This window comes from Grampus griseus (assembly GCF_964374135.1).
Source record: "Grampus griseus genome assembly, chromosome: 9".
Classification (NCBI taxonomy): Eukaryota; Metazoa; Chordata; class Mammalia; order Artiodactyla; family Delphinidae; genus Grampus; species Grampus griseus.
In genome coordinates this window covers 87,281,130-87,297,211 of record NC_139003.1, presented here as the reverse complement: position 1 = coordinate 87,297,211, position 16,082 = coordinate 87,281,130, and positions in this window count along the sequence as shown.

The window sequence follows — 16,082 nt, the reverse complement described above, 5'->3', positions numbered from 1 at the left end:
AGGCACTCAGTTTTGTTGTACACATAACGTAATATGCTTTGATGGTAAATGCCTGAAAATTTCGTGATAGCATGTGTTTTTGTTAATAGCAACTCAGTTGGATATACAAATGGTTGCAAAATGCTCTGGTTGATTCCATACCATTATGTTACAGAACTTTGGGTTTGTTTCCCCCGCCCCATTTAACACCTATTTTGCCAGTGGTGTTAGCCCTCTAATCTGGTTTCTGCCACCTGGTTCTCTTCACTTAAATATTTGTACCTGTTACTAATTCTACTCTATTAATTTATAACCTAGTTTGGGATTAAGCCACGTAGGTATTTACTGTAAGCATTCAGCCAGGAACCCAAGTTAACAGGTAATGTGCTTCGTAGAAGAAATCGAATTTTTGAACTAGGAGGCAAAATGTTTGTGGATTTCAGTAATGGATGGGGTGGGGACAGTGAAACTGTATTTGCCGTCAGCACGGCTTTATGTGCAAAGGCATAGAACAGGAATAGAAAAAACATGTTCTAAGTATAAGAAACCCGTTTGACTAGTCTTGCATGAAGTACATTGAGAGATGAGACAGGAAAAGAAGCTGGATTAAAACCAGATGATTTCATTATTTTTTTAAAATCTAGAGTCCTTTTGCCAATGAAGCTCAAGCCATTTATTCTCTCTTTTTTTTCCTCCTCTTTTATTTTGAGGAAGTAGTCTCAAAGAGGGAAATGACTGGCTTAAGTCTCACAGTAGGTTTGGCACCCAGATATTGCTAAAACGTCAACTCAGGTCTTGATGTTTTAACTTTTATGCTGAGAATCCATGTAGCACAGGCAACCTGTGTTTATACCTATATAGCAAAAGCCAGAACTTATCATTTTCTTGCTACATCAGGAAATACGTCTTTTTTTTCTTTTTGGCTGTGCCACGCAGCATGTGGGATCTTGGTTCCCCAACCAGGGATTGAACCTGGGCCCGTGGCAGTGAGAGCGCAGACTCCTAACCACTGGACTGCCAGGGAATTCCCTGGAAACATACCTTGATTCCTTACTTCCTTATTAAAATGCTAGGCTCCCAAAAACTTAACTAAAATGCTTCAAATTTCAGGATAGCATTTTTGTTCATGTTTGTACATCTTAAATTCATTATGCCCATGCAAAATTCATTTTTAATGGCTTTTAGAACATGTGTGAACATTTGGCAGTCAGAAGAAATGATAGAATTTAAGGGTTTTTTTAGGTGACGTGTAAGCCCTCGTTTCAGCACGTAAGGTAAGGTATTGTTAAATATGGTACTGTATTGGTCTTACAGCTGTTTCTGAAGGTTGTTCTGCTACCTTGAAGAATGAGCCCTCCAAGGCTCCAACAGTTGCACATTTTGAAAAAAACAGCTTGACTTATACTGCTTGTATATCAAGGGTCTGATTTGTAGTTTGTGCTTAAAACTGTTTTGTTTTGTTAGAGGCTAACATTTTAGATACCAAAGTCATAATTGTAAATGTCCATAGATAGCTAAACGTCAGAAGACGCTAAGAATGAATACCATTTATACAGTCATCCCTTGGTATCCGTGGGGCAAGGATATGGAGGGACAATTGTACTTAATGTATGTCAGCTGAGCTTGCGTTACCTTTGCCTTATGGTTAGTTTTTAGTGATAGACTTAATTTTGATTTAGGCTTTTAACAAATGAGGAAATTAATATCCATCAAGATCACTTGGTTTTACGGACTTTATTTTCCTAGGTATGATCAAATTTGATATTCTCTTTTTTCCTTCATTTTTATATGAATCCAGTCACCTAATCAATGCTTATGTTAAATAAGTCATTCGTGTTTGTTTTCAGTACTTTATGTATCCTGTGTCTTGCTCTCCTAGGTGATCATTAACATAGAGTAGGCACCTAATTTTTGGTTCCCGTTCTTACTGGCTCCCCCTTTTTTCCACCCCTATACTCTACAGACTTCCCTCTTGATTAATAACTATACAATTATATATATATATATATATAAACAATGTATACTCTTCATATATATGTGTATCAAAGTGTTTTTGTTATCCTTACCTCTGTAGGCAGTAATTAGTTCTATTTAACTAACAAATCAAACTTTGGTATTATTGAAGCCTTCAGCCTCTGTAAAGATGACCAGAGGTTAGCATAGTTAAATTGAGGGGGAGATTAAGACTTTCTTAAACTTTACTCATATTAAGCTACAAAGTAAACTGACCTTGAATTGCAGTTAGGTAGTAGATTACTTCCTAATTCATAGCCTTAGGTCCAAATAGCCTTCTCTGAAATTAAAAACAAAACAGAAAACATTGGAAGTAGTAGAGGTTTATGTCATGAAAATCAAAATTTCATGATTATGAGACTTTAATAGCTGTGGCATAGTTATTTCTCTGTATACCTGCCTTTTTTCTATCAGCCAAATGGTCATTATCAAATTATGTTCAAGGATAAGGACTAAATTCTGAGAGGAGTTTAATCGGAGGCCAAGTTCAAAGTGTAATTTTTTTAAGGTAAACTCTTTAAACACATGGTTAAGTTTTCTGTACCAGGTGCTTAGTAAAATCATTTATTTGTGGAAGAGAAGCAGATGCTTGGTTTTCTATGCATAAACTCCCCCAGCCCTTGCCATCATGTATTCCAAAAATAATAGTAATAAACAATATTAGGTTATGTCTTCCATTTTTAAAACTGTGAAACAAGTCATATGTTCCCCTTGGAATAAATTTTCGATTTGTAAATAAACTGAAATCGTTTTTCCTTGTAATGCATTTTTGTGAAATAACTATAATTTGTGTGAAAATTAAAATATAATCATTGTGAAATATAAATTAGCAAAGTAAAATGAAGGAACCAGATTACAAAATCAAGTTATGAGGTAAGGCTTAAGAAGATGGGAAGAGGACAGTTAAGCATTCATATATACATTTTTAATCTCTTTGGAAAGGAATTCTCATTGTAAAGAATATCTTCATAGCATAAAATTTGGTATTTTAGAACTCAATTATTACAGCCAGACCAGCAAAGTTCTTAAAACTTGGGGCCCCAGAATGTTCAGGTGAAGGTACATGTGTACGGTACTGGTCCTGTTTAGATTGAGGGTGTAGAAAGAGTTTTGACATCACAGGCTACTTTGACTTAAAGCATGGACTTGAAAGTAGTTTCATTTTTTAGAGGTTGATTATTCATTCCCTTGCAGCCTCTCCCTCTCACTGGCAGAACTTATTTCCTTGCTTGCTCATTCTGTTACTATGCATCAAAGAGGCATTGTGTACCAGAAGTCTTTAAGCTACTTGCAAGAAAGGTACTTATAAGAACCGGGTACTTGTTAATCATAATAAACAGTCTGTCGAGGTGCATGGGTAACTCCCTGATGTATTAGTAGCAGTCAGCAACTAGATAGCTTCCCAACAAGCGCGTTATATTAGTTCCTTCTAAATCAAGGACTTCTGCTTCATAATCTAGGTCTTGTGTCTCATACGAGCCTTTATAACATAGAATGGTTAAGGTGGGAAAGGCTCACACTTTATATATCCCTGGAATACAGAGCCATTGCTTTGACTTCAAGGATTTAGGACAAATCGAACAATGTGTGTCCATAGATATCTGAGATATGAGTCAACAAAGCTAAATAATTATTCTGTAGGGTTTTTTTGGTAGAATGTAGCAATCCAGTATGTAGGAGAGGCAAACTAAAAAGAAATAGTTGGCAGGATTTTAGACCTAATCAAATACCTTGGTTCCTAGACTTTGGGATTTCTTGAATGAATCAAATGATAAATATGGAAACCAATATAGTTACTATTTTTAGTTCTCTAAACAGCAACACCATATCCTTGGTTTTAAAAAAAAACGGGTGTTAACAGCAAATAAGGACATAGTCTCAATTAAAAAAATTAAATTATTTTGAAAAACCTGCTACATTGTTCTTATTTTCCTGTGGAATAATGAAAAATTATCCAAAATTCATTTTAGATTGTTATTTGTGAATCATTCATGTATCTCAACTCTCATTTTAATTGTGACAAGTCAGTCTTAGACGAATGTAAGAGGCTTATAAATTTTCAGCAGAATCTGTTTAAATGAGGATATGTCCATGAATACAGCCATTAAAATTATTTTTAAAGAATCATTTCAGGGCATCACATACTACAAAGAAATGGTAACAAAAATATGAAAAACAGATTACAATTTGTAGGGCTTTTGTATATTGTGTTTGCTTTGATAGAAATGGGGGTAAAGGAAGTAAAGTACAGTGGTTTCACTGGTTCTCTCTGGGTTGTAGGCATACAGATGGATTTTCTACAACAGACAAGTATTACCAGAAAGCATTTTTTTCAAAGTTGTTCTAGTTTGTAATGATAAGGCAAAATGCTTGGATATTATTTTTTATAATGGGATGCAAACAGTATGGTCTACAACTTGTCAGAACCCAGGAACCATCCTCAATTCTTTAATACTTTGTGTCTGTTATGTCCCTAAGTAATGTCCATTCTGAGTTTTTATTTCTTGGTCTGACCCCCCTTGTCTTCATGACCATTGCCACTACTTTAGTTCAGGCCTGGCATAGAGTAGTCAGTCGCCCTGAATATTTGCCAAATAAATGCGTCTAACTATGTGGTGATGTAGCTTACTCTGCTTTAATCTTGCCCTTTCTAATCCATCTGTCATCCTTCAAAGTGATTTTACTAAAATGTGAGTCTGATCTTACTTGAAATGCTTTTAATGGAGTCCATGCTTCTTAGAGTGGCATAAAGGAAGGCCCTCTGATTTGTTGTCTCCTGCCTTTTTTTCCAATCAGAGATCCAGTTGCTGCTCCTTTTGCTTCGACCCACATTACTGCTTTCAGTTCCCTAAACTTACCTTGCTCTCTCAGACCTCCTTTCTTTTTGTTATTACCTTTTCATGGAATCCCCTTACTCTCCCCCTTGTGAATGCATCCTTCAGTTCAAATGTTTTTCCTCTTTGAAGCTTTCTCTGGTGCTCTTCCAAGAAGTCTACTGTTACTTATAATTCCATGTACCTTTTACTTAGTTCTGTTATAGCAGTTTGTTGTATTGGGTTGGCCAAAAAGTTTGTTTGGGTTTTTCCGTAACGTCTTACGAAAAACCTGAATGAACTTTTGGGCCAACCCAAATTATTTAGAATCTCCTCACCCTGCTAGAATGTGAGCCCCTGAAGGGCAGTGTTTACCTTGCATTATCTCTCAGATAAATGCATACAGCTTGCATTAATTCCCAGGACATATAGTAAGTGCTCAAATAAATGTTTTAATTAATTAGGTCTCTTCTCGTTTTGGGGTGAGTATGAGTCTGCAAAATAGTAAAAGCTCTTGAACTTTGATTGTGAAGAGAAGGAAAGAGGGTTAGAGATGTATTCGTGTAGTTAAAAGTTAGGAAACCTAAAATCAGTAATGATTTGTGACCAAGAGCAAAGCCACTCTATTCTAGAGGGGGAAAAAAAATAATTGAACATCAATTAGTCTTTGAAAGACTAACAATCCCAAGTGAAGCATATCCTAGTACTTTTCTCTGTCCATTGCAGGTAAAAGCCTCCTCTCAAAAAAAAAAAACTGTTAAATTGTGTTGAGAAAATTGAAAATTCCTATCCATCCTCTGGTGTTTGGTTATAAATTCTTAATTTTCAGGTTTAATCTGCTTTTCCAAAGCATGATAATAATAATACAAAAATAACTGTACAGGTACTTTAACTTAATTACATTAGAGAAGAGAACCTTCCCACTGCTAACTTTTCTAAACAGTTCAGCAACCCTATTAACAGGATGGAAGTTCAGGGCTAGAGTCTGGTAGCTCATTCAAAGGAAGAGCTATGGTCCCACAAATATGGATGGAGATTATAGATGCTTATCTATATGCAGCAACAAGCCTAGGGACTAACATCCCAAAATGGCATGGTAAAAACACATGTTTATCTCTGCATAGAAAGATACTTAGTCTAAATTCTTAACAGTATACAATCAACAGATGATGTTGATACCCATTTTTATAAAGCTGAATCCATTAACGTACTAACCAATCCCTTCCCCAACACAAGCAATTTTATATTCTTCAGGCAGTTTTGGCACTAAGTTGAAAATCACTCCTAAGATTTGTAACATAAAATAAGTTGATATGTTCTGTTACACAGAAACCAACAAATTTCTTTTCCAAAGTGTTAGTTGAAAGTACTACATAAAAGAACTGGTAGAAATATCATCACACATTTAATTCTCAAGGCAGAACTTAGTTGGTCTTGCATTTCTAACAACTTAATTGATTTTTCATTGAAGGCAAATTCTTAACGCCCAGAGTTATAGTCGTGGCTACGAAGCCTTTAAAAAAAAAAAAATCCACTTTAAAAAATGTTTACCTACTACAGGCATGTTGAACTGCTGCAGGTCGGTAGTTCCCAAGCCAGTTTGACTACCATAATTATCTGGGAAGCTTGTTAACTATACATTCCAGGGCTCCACCCAGAGTTCCCCCAAACAAGATGTTATGTATCATTCATAATTTTCTTAAGAATGTACCAATTCATTAAGAACCATATGCTGAACTCCTTAGTGTGGCCCAGGAATCTGCATTTTTCACAGACCTCATCCTCAGGTACTTTTCATGCAAATTACTACTTTGATAAACATTTAGATACATGGAATGAAGCATTTCACTAAAATGTTTATTTAAAGTTACAGTGCCAAGACAGTTTTGTTTTACCCATTTCTTTTTTTGAGTGTTGCTGTACTAGTAGATGTCTCCAACCTGTGAAGCTTGGATGTACTATTGGCATGAACCATTTCCTTCATTTCTTCTTGGAGATTTCATCAGAACAGCAACGTAAATTGTTTTCTAAGAAATTTAGAATATTCTGATGGACTGACCCTTTTTTTCTGTAGCAGATAAGGGTCAAGTCTTGTTACCCTGGGAATCAGTCTGTCTTTTTAATGAGTGTTTAGGGTTTTTTTGTGAAAAAGAAGCCTTATTTCTATACTCCTCCCCTCTTAATATATAGGAGCATTTTAAACCGGGAGGAGCTATCATCTGTTACTTTAAACATAGTGACATTTCATCCTGCTTTTACAACTAATTATTCTAAGATGTTTAGAGAGTGTGATCTTTTAACCAAGGTTACTGTTTTCCCTTAAAGGTGAAACCAGTAACTTTAAATTCCAGAAGTGCAACTCAGTAGAAGGAAGCATCCTTTCATTTAATATTAGTAACTTAACAGTAGTAGATCTTAAGGAATTTAGATGTCATGAGCTAGGACTTTAAGGACCCACTTCAACATAAAAAATCCAGTCCCAATACCAGTAAATAGTCTCATATAATTCGTTTTGGTATCATGTTCACCAGGCAACTTTATGTATATAATTAGACTTCCTACATAATTAACCTTCTTGGAGGAAACTACTGGCCAAAGAGTTAATCGTATGTCTTCATAAAAAAAAAAATCATCTGATTTATCAGTTTTAACACACCTGTCCCTTGGTTACTGAGATACCGATGTGCTTATTAACAAAGTCAGGTGGTGTTTTTTTTTTTGCGGTATGCGGGCCTCTCACTGTTGTGGCCTCTCCTGTTGCGGAGCGCAGGCTCAGCGGCCATGGCCCACGGGCCTAGCTGCTCCGTGGCATGTGGGATCTTCCCGGACCGGGGCACGAACCTGCGTCCCCTGCATCGGCAGGCGGACTCTCAACCACTGTGCCACCAGGGAAGCCCCAAAGTCAGGTTTTTTGATGTTATATGTTAGATTGATAAACATTCTTTTGACTTTGAAATTATTTATAAATGCCAAATATAAAGAACTAGAAATTACTTCAGCAAATCCATAATACAGCATATGGAGATACATATGAAAATATAAATAGTATACCAAGAATTCATTCTTTAATCAAGCTGGTAGTAAACATTGTGTGTGTGTGAGGGGAGAGGGAGGTTGTTTCTGAGAAGACTGACATATATGTTTTAGTCTTAAGGAACTCCCACTATGTCACCATATTATCCAGAAGGTTAACCAGGAATAGAAAATGTAAAATTTAACTTACCCTAGATCAAAATTAAGCTCATCCAGGTCTTTGCCTGCTGATTCTGCCAAGCTAATTGCCTTGGCAGTGTTTCCATGGATACTAGGTAGGGGCAGTGGGGGTTGTATTCATAGGCATCACTATTTAGATGATGAGGTATTTGGCTATCTTAAAGAGTCATAGTTACTCCTTATCTTACCCTCACTTCATTGATTTGTTTTTGTTTTTTAATTAATTTTTATTGGAGTATAGTTGATTTACAGTGTTGTCTTAGTTTCTGCTGTACAGCAAAGTGAATCAGTTGTACATATACATCCACTCTTTATTAGATTCTTTCCCCATATAGGCCACTACAGAGTACTGAGTAGAGTTCCCTGTGCTATACAGTAGGTCCTTATTTATTTTATATATAGTAGTGTGTACATCTCACTTAATTGAATTTCTTTACTTTTTTTTTTCCTTCAAATTAAAGCATAGATTTGCCTCAGATTGGAAACTAAAGTAGTCATGTCATTAGCTATGGGATTCTTTAACCTGAAAGGCAAAAGACAACATGATTGCATTTAAGAATGTATGGATAAGATAAAGAATTGTGGAGTGAGACTGGAAGAAATCTTTTTAAGATGGCTGTATTTTAACACCTCCTGCCTAATAAATTCACGTCCGAAGGGACAAATGTGTGGAATTTAGTCCTTCCAACATTCCACTGAGTTAATCATTCTTTCTGTTCAAAGAGGCAGTGAGGAATAATTTGTGAGTCGCTGCAGTTAAAAATAAAGTGCCATATGAGCACCCAAGGGCAGAGATAAGGATGGAGTTATGGGTCTTAAGAGAAGAACCTGGCTTAGTTTACACAGGTGCCAAATACATGAACGAGAACACTCCATTAAAATTCCTCTCAAACATTGTATATCTTACGAGAGTAGGTATATCTGTGGGCTTTCACAGTGGTCAGTCTTGCTCCATTCAGCATAAGCTTAAAAAATATTTGCAGAGATTGACAGAATTTAGGATTAGCCTGAAAACCTCTCAGGTATCCAGTGTTAATTATCTCTCCCTTCCTCTTTATGCATGCATTAGTTTGCCCAACAAGTGACTGACCTCTGTTTAAATAGCCACAGTGATATTGGGGCAGTTTATTGCATCTTTGATCAGCTCTGTTTTCCTCTGGATCCCTAGAACTGGATGCATTATTCCAAATTGGTTTTGTCCCACAAAACAGTAAAATGAGGAACTGGGTAGGTAACTGGCAAACAGCATAAGTTATTTGGACATGTAGCTCACTCCATAAGTAGACTAACCAAGTAAACAGGAAGCTATTTGAGAAATTTAACCATCATGTTTTTTTCAAATGTTACTTTTAAATCTTTGGGAATATTTTCATAAAATAACAACTTCCATCATGTTACTTAGTAGAATTACAGCAAGTTTTAGGAGCTATCCGAGATAAAAGATGTTGCATGTAAAACTAAAATTATACACATAAGTATGTAATTGTACGCATGTTATAATAAACTTAAATCTCAGTTTGAGTTATTTCTTACTTTATAATCATTGAGTTTCTTTTCACCCAAGGTAAAGTGTGAGTATATTTTTATACTTGCTGTATTAATTGACCAAACAAGCACTCAGTGATATTTTCAGATGCCAAAAAGCATTATGGTGAAGACCATGTTGAATTAAATATCCAGCCAGCACTTTTAAGTTACTGTGATCATACACGTATGCATTAAGTTGAGCTTTACCCTTCTTCCCATTAAGGACTAGAGCAGGAATGGGCAAGCTATAGCAAGCACTGCCTGTGTTTTTATAGCTGGGCAGTTCAGAAGGTTGTTCACATTTTTAAAGGGTTATTGTGGAGGGGGGGAGGTGACCCTATGTGACTGAGACTGTTTGTGGTTTGAAAAGCCTAAAATGTTTCCTGTGTGGCCCCCTATACAGAAAAAAATGTGTGGATTCCTGAACTAGAGCAATTAAAGGAAATATTGTGAACTTAAGACTTCTAAAAACAAGTAATGATCAACTGGTAACTGCTAAGCCAGAGTGCTCGTCATCAAGGGATCAATTGGGACATAGGAAAGATGGAAGCCGGTTTAGGCAGGAGGTCAAAATACAAATATCAAGAACTAGCTAATGAATAGGCAAAAAATTATATATCCTGGGTCAGAGCCAGTAGATGGAATAATATGCTATCATTAAAATGAACTTATAACATGTAAAAATGTTTCTGATATATTTAAACTATTTAGTATAAGGCTTTATACCCCATGTCTTAGTGACTTATAGAAAAAAATGTAAGTAAACATTTTTTGTTACTTACATTTTTGTTACTTACTTACATCACAGCAACTAGGGCAAATATATGTCATGTTTGATTCAGTGCATGTTTCTGTTGTGGCGGTGAGGGTTTTGCTTAATCTCTTACCCGCTGACTGCTAGGTAATTGGTTGTGCAGCAGCATTCTCTGAAGTATCATGTTGGCACTACCTTTAAACAGAAACTGATAGGTTAAGGAAATGGTGAGTCAAGGCCTGAATCATGCTCATTATTCAAACAGAATAATGGATGTGACATTAAAAAACGGAAAAGGATTACTTGCCTCCTCACTAGGAGAATTTAACCTTCAAATATAGTACTACTAAGTAAAAGTTTTAATGCACCGGAATCAGAAATTACTCTGATTACTTTGTATTACTTTTTTTTTTTTTTTTTTTTTGCGGTACGCGGGCCTCTCACTGTTGTGGCCTCTCCCGTTGTGGAGCACAGGCTCCGGACGCGCAGGCTCAGCGGCCATGGCTCACGGGCCCAGCCGCTCCACGGCATGTGGGATCTTCCCGGACCGGGGCACGAACCTGCGTCCCCTGCATTGGCAGGCGGACTCCCAACCACTGCGCCACCACGGAAGCCCACTTTTTATTACTTGGTAGACTAATAAAGTTAATCGGACATAATAAGCATTGTCAAGCTATTCTTTTAAAATGATGGACTCTTCAGTGAGGTGTCGGCATTTTATAAAGCTATATTGGACTTAAAAATTGGTCACGAGTTCATGTACATACCATGTGAGGTTGCCCTCCTTGGGCAGCCTTTGACTCATCCTAAAATTTAAAACAGGGCTGTGTACTTAATCACATTCACCAAAAAGAGATGAGGGATTAAAAGTAATAATATATTTTACTGACAACTTCACAGGGGAGACTGAGTAGGGAGTTTTAAATTGCAAAAATTATCCTATTTTGCTCACAAAAATCCCATGCAGTTATTTCCTAAGATTTTTTTTTAATTGTGGTAAAAGAAATACATGAGGTCTGTCCTCTTAAATTTTAAAGTGTACAGTATTGTTTCTCCTAAGCTTTTGCTTCTCACTTTCCAGTTGCCCAGTCTTTCTAAAAATGTCCTCCTCTAAGTCGTCTTTCTTATGCAGAACAATTTAGCAGTTGTGGGCAATATACAAACTTAGCAGGTATATTCTTATACTTGCTTAGGAAGTAGCAAATATAATCAGATTGTATGTTCTTCTACCTTGTGGCAAGGTCCCACTGGGTAGAGGACTGATAGTACCAAGAACCTTGTAGCTGCTTGTCACAGAGGGACACAGCTATAAAAGGAACAGAGCATCTAACATCTTTGAGGAGTGTCTCACTGGATTTAGCCCACTAATTTTACCAGGTGTTTGGCAAGGTGTGACTGCAGTACAGGGTCTTTTTTTTTGCACATCTTGATTTAGGTCCTGGGCCTGCAAAGGCTTGATTTGCTCCAGTGCTTTCCCTCAACCCAGGCCCTTAGCATTATTAGAGTAATAAAGAATTGTAAATTTTAATCATATATAGGTGGAGGAGAACTTAATCTGGTTTAATAAACTTGCAATACATTATCTCTGAGCCTGAACATCTTGAATAAATAACATAAAGCATTTGTAAAAACAGGTTGTTCTATAAAAAGGCCTCGTTTCTATCCAGCATATTTTATTTGGCTGTGTTCCTTCCCTATAATAGGATAGAACTTCAAGAAATTCCAAAGCAGATTTGCACTTTTGCATAAATTACTCAGTTTGTTGGCTGTCACGCCTCCATAGGTTTTCTGTCTGATTATATAAAATCAGGATAACTCGGGACTAACCAGAGAAATGATTCCAAGCAACCATGATGTATTTGCCTTTAAAAGGCCAGTGGTTCTTAAAAATGGGGATTCTGGATCAGCCTGTAGCAGAATTACCTGTGGGGCCTGTTGAGAGTGCCTGTTTTTGACAAACCTACCAAGCTAAAATCAAATCAGTCCTATATTTTGAAAAGGTAACTATAATCAAAAGAAATGTTCTCCTTTTTTGAGATACTGAAACTGCAATGAAGAGCTTGTCTCTTAAAGTAGTTATGAGAAATGCCATAATATCAGGCTCCACATTTATGGGATGTTTTTTATGAAACCCAGATCAATATTTTAACAAGACTTGAGGAATGCAAATATTAATAGGCTATCTAGCATGAACAGATGTAAATAGGAGTGTATTTGAGCAACCATGGTTTTTTAAGGGAGCTATGAATTTACAGTGCAATCCTACAGGGAAAGAAGGGAGAGAAAACTGCTATTTTGAGCTGCACACAGATGAACTGCATCACATCTGAGATTTGATAGTCCCCTCTCCTCACTATTCTTGTTGCACAGGAAAACTACATGATTAAAGGTAACTTGATGTAAAAAAGATACTTAACTGTAGAAGTCAGGGAATCATGATAACCACTTTCCAAGATTAGGGGAGTGTGTGGGTGGGTGTGGGTGGGTGTGTGTGTGTCCGGGGTGGGTTCACCTGGCCAGAGGAGTTAAAATAACAATGGGATTAACAATGTTCAAGAAAATTTGTATCAAAAAGGAAGTTATTTGTCTGCATGATGGGTTCAACATAAACAATCAGATACTGCTACCCAAGTGACCCTCTTTGGTAGGCTTTAAAAATTTTTTTTAACAGTTACATTAGTAATCTGTGAACCCAACCATTAACTGGAAAATAGTCGAGGGGAATCCAGGTGCAAAAAGCAGGTTCTTTGTACTTAAGGAATACAGCTTCAAAACACCTCCAAAGTATGGATTAAAATAGCAATTCACCTTATCACCTTCCCCGGACTAAGAGCCCCACCTATAAGACTTCCCCTGATTCCCCAGGGAAGAGGGTCACAGTTCTTGAGGTGCTGTCATGCTGTTTTCCCGTTTCCCTGGCAAAGATAAAGCTATTGGTTTTTTCCTCAAAAAAAAAAAAAAAAAATCCTCAGAATCCTTCCTTTTCTGATGGTTTCATGGAACCAAATTATTTATGGTAAGATTCTTTTGTTTCAAGCTCCCAGAAAGTAAGCTTAAATGGCCTTAACCTGAGTTTTCTCCAGAGATACTTCCCTCGATCCCAAAGACATAGAGATTGATTTTGTGCCGTGACCTTTTGACAGCCCCATAAAGCCTATGATCCCTTCTCGGCATGCTGTAAATGTGCTTTACGTAGTGCACACACAACTCTGAATTCTATCTGCGGACTCGTGGTTAGAAATCCTTTGACAGGGGTCACAATTATGAGAAGGCTACGTAATGAGGCCTGTAACTGCTGTTACCCCAGCACCCTGTTCTGGAACCCCTTCTCTCAACTGACTTCGGAGAAACTAGCTCGCTTCAAAGTGGCTGAGGTGAGAAGCCACAGTGGGGAATTTTTCTTTAGTTGGAAACGGAAAGAGAAAGAAGTTAGCCCTCTTAAGTCTGACCAGTCTAGAGGAGGGAGAGGTTCTGTCACCCAGTTTTGGCCTTTTGTGGAAATAGCCCCTTTCACTGTATACATGATAAACGGGCTTAATCATAACTATGGACACACGCAAGACCCCCTTTCTCTTCATCGAGATCTCGCTCGCTCTTGGTGGGGCGGTATTTGCCCTCATGACCTCTACCAAGCCGTCCAAACATTGGCTTCCCCGTCTGGAAGAGCGAGCTGTGAGTGTCTGCGCAGCAGATTTAGGCTCGAGGCCTGGCCGTCGGCCCAAACGAGTCGGTACCTGGAGATTTCGTCAGGGTGGCCGGCTAGCCAGCGCCGTCAAGAGCGTAACCGGCCCGCTTCCTGCGTCGCAGGAGCACCGCCCTCGCGGCCGGGGGAGGGGTCGGCGCCAGAAAGCCGCTCTCCCCTCCCCAGAGCCTTCCTGGCGGCCGGCGGCCAGCAGTACTGCAGGGTCGGAGGCGGGGAGGGCCGTCCCGCGCAGCCGCTGCGCCGCTGGAGTAGCCGCCCCGCCCGCTTCGTCGCGGAGGAGCCCCAGAAACGCACTTCCACCGCGGCCGAGCCCACTTCCGCCTGCTGCTTCCTGGGGCCGCCAGGCCTGAGCTTTAGCTTCTCCGGAATTCATTATCCTGCTTAACACCCTGTAAAGCCATCCTCTCCTCGTTCTTTCCAAAACCCGTATAATGCCGCTTCCACTTCGTGGCGCACACTGCTCAAACTGAACCCGGCGCAACCGCCATCTTCGGAAATGCTGGTAGCTGTCGGTATGTCCCTCGTTCTGTGTGCAGAGCGGAAATGACTGCTCGTTATTCTCGATGCTCTACTAGGGGAGGCCAGAGCAATAATGTCCCTGCTATGGGAAGGACCTGCTTTTGAATTCTGAGCCCCCTATCACCGCTTAGCAGCTGTGTCCAAATTTAAAAGGTTACTTAATTTCGCCGAGTCTCTTATAGATGGATCAAATGAGATAAAGCATACAGAGCCCTTAGAACAATACCTGGCATAGAGCGGTATCTAGCATAAAGGTTAAGTAAAAACAAGGAAAAGTTTAAAGGATTTTTCGAGCACCTATTTGCTCAATATTATGTTGGTTGTGTTAGGCAAGGATTCTCTCCGTCCCCATAGGAATGGCCTCCCACCTGAAAGAGCTGGTGTTTGTCTAATGGTTTCTCAGTATGTTTACCAGCTCCCAGGCATCCTTTAAAGCTCCTGGTTCCTCAGTAAGTTTCTGCTCGTGTTCAACGTGACTAGCCCCTATTGCAGAGCTTTGTACTGGATGAGTATTCTGTAGGGATGGTGGACAAGCCTAGGTTTGGTATGACTGTAGCATTAACCTTTTTTTTTATTTCACAGGGAAAATGGAGATGAATGAAGAGCTAGACAGGCCTCTTCCCAGGTACATTTTAGGCTGCTGCCTGACAGCAGGCCATAATGCTTCCGAACCCTGGCCCCCTACCATTTGCAACCAGGTGCAGATTGGAGGCCGCGGGCGGGCGGGGGTGGGGCGGGGTTGAGTTTTGAAAAAAAGATCAAGAGAAAGATGCTAGTTTTTTTTTTTTTTAGTTGCGCTAATGACTCTAGTAGTTCTGCTTCTTGTGATAACTTATAAGGGAATGATAGAGAATTAAACGTACAAAAGATTTATTATTTTTCACCAAAAAATGGAGAAACTCCAAACTTGTGACCAACTCATTCATGATCCACTGAGTCTCACTGAGTCTTGACATGTTGAAGAATAATTAGAACTTTACTCTTCCGGGCTGAGTTGTTAACTTGTTTCGATTGATTTCTGCATTCCCAACAGGACTCTTTTAAGTCCTTGCCCCTTCAGACCCTAACTATTCTCACTGCCGCATAACTTGAGACTGGATGATACCTTCAAACACCACAGTTCCCACTGTGGAGTGAAAGTATCTGATCCTTACACCAGTTAAAGAGGTGGAGGTTCCTTATACTTAAGAACTTTTTTTAACTTAAGTTATACTACAATAAAAAACCAAAAATGAAATGACATTTTTAATGTTGAATGGCATGGAAAGGTGAGCATCTTGTATAGTTTGATGAAATCACATGTACAAGGTAATCTCATTTTTGTAAAAAAAAATTATAAGAATATGCATCAAAATGGTGATTTTCCTCTTTATGTTTATTTTTTAAATGTTCTGCAGTTATAATAGTGGAAAATAAAAGTTATTTTGTAAACTGTGTGACTTATAAGAGATGAATATTCTGTTAGCTAACTCCTCAGTTTCCATAGAGGTAAACAAATAATGTCAGTTTGATAAATCAAGAAATAGAAACATGAACATTATTTCGGAATCTGGAGTTACCT